The 1,794-nt window shown below is 46.0% G+C and overlaps 1 pseudogene; it reads left to right on the plus strand.

The window, feature by feature from the left end:
• Positions 1 to 312: 312 nt before the first annotated feature.
• LOC113929927 lies at positions 313 to 1,504 on the plus strand (annotated as a pseudogene).
• The last annotated feature ends 290 nt before the right edge of the window (positions 1,505 to 1,794 follow it).

The raw sequence follows: 1,794 nt of genomic DNA on the forward strand, positions 1-1,794 counted from the left end.
CACTGGAAACCCATTTTCAACTTCTGATCTCCGGAACTATAGAATAATGATTTTGTGTAACAACACTAAGTTTGTGGCAATGTGTTATAGCAGCAATATCAAATTAGTACAATAATAAAGCCATAAATAGTTTAATCATAATCATTTTTAAATGTGTAATATAGATTTCTCAATGTATAATTTAAATTTTTAAGCCTAAAATCTAAAGTGGGCTTCTCCCCCACAACAACACTGTTTCTGAATTTTGATGTGATTTTCTCATAGCAAAATTGAATTTAAGAATATTACATATAAAAATATTTTGAGGCTCTCTGCTCCTCCCCGTTCGACAGACAGCCGCATCTTCTGGTGCAGTGCCAGCCACGTCCCCGAGACACAATGGTGAAGGTCGGAGTGAACGGATTTGGCCGTATTGGGCCCCTGGTCCCCAGGGCTGCTTTTAACTCTGGCAAAGTGGATATTGTCACCATCAATGACCCCTTCATTGACCTCAACTACATGGTCTACATATTCCAGTATGATTCCACCCATGGCAAATTCCATGGCACAGTCAAGGCTGAGAACGGGAAGCTTGTCATCAATGGTAAGTCCATCTCCATTTTCCAGGAGCAAGATCCAGCCAACATCAAATGGGGTGATGCTGGTGCTGACTATGTTGTGGAGTCCACTGGGGTCTTCACCACCATGGAGAAGGTTGGGGCTCACTTGGAGGGCGGGACCAAAAGGGTCACCATCTCTGTTCCTTCTGCCGATGCCCCCACGTTTGTGATGGGTGTGAACCATAAGAAGTATGATGACTCCTTCAAGATTGTCAGCAATGCCTCCTGCACCACCAACTGCTTGGCTCCTCTGGCCAAGGTCATCCATGACAACTTTGGCATCGTGGAGGGACTCATGACCACCGTCCATGCCATCACTGCCACCCAGAAGACCGTGGATGGCCCCTCTGGGAAGCTGTGGCACGACGGCCAAGGGGCTGCCCAGAACATCATCCCTGCTTCCACTGGCGCTGCCAAAGCAGTGGGCAAGGTCATCCCCTGAGCTGAAGAGGAAGCTCACTGTCATGGCCTTCTGTGTCCCCACCCCCAACGTGTCCATCATGGATCTGACCTGCCACCTGGAGAAAGCTGCCAAATACGACGACATCAAGAAGGTGGTGAAGCAGGCATCAGAGGGCCCCCTCAAGGGCATCCCAGGATACACTGAAGACCAGGTTGTCTCCTGCAACTTTAACAGTGACACCCACTCCTCCACCTTCGATGCCGAGGCTGGCATTGCTCTCAACGACCACTCTGTCAAGCTCATTTCCTGGTATGACCATGAATTTGGCTACAGCAACCGGTCCACATGGCCTCCAAGGAGTAAGAGCCCCCTGGACAACCAGCCCCAGCGAGAGCAAGAGGAAGAGAGAGGCCCTCAGCTGCTGGGGAGTCCCTGCCCCAACTTATCCCCCAAAACACTGAGAATCTCCCGACCTCCATCGTTTCCATCCCAGACCCCCTGAAGAAGGAGAGGGGCTTAGAGAGCCCTACCTTGTCATGTACCATCAATAAAGTTTACTGTACCCAGCCAAAAAAATATATATATATTTTGAATACTATCTAGATATAACATTGTCTAAATAGTTTTACATATAAGGAAATGTTATCAGAAGCATTAAACTTTCTAAATAATTAAATCATTAAACTTTCTAAATAATTATTATAAGATTTATATTTCATTCTAAAATAGCCCTAATAGTCTCTTTTCTAATTTTGTCTCATATTCTTTTTCATGGAACTGTTTTAATCCTAG

The sequence above is a fragment of the Zalophus californianus genome, chromosome 5 (genome assembly GCF_009762305.2).
Source record: "Zalophus californianus isolate mZalCal1 chromosome 5, mZalCal1.pri.v2, whole genome shotgun sequence".
Lineage (NCBI taxonomy): Eukaryota > Metazoa > Chordata > Mammalia > Carnivora > Otariidae > Zalophus > Zalophus californianus.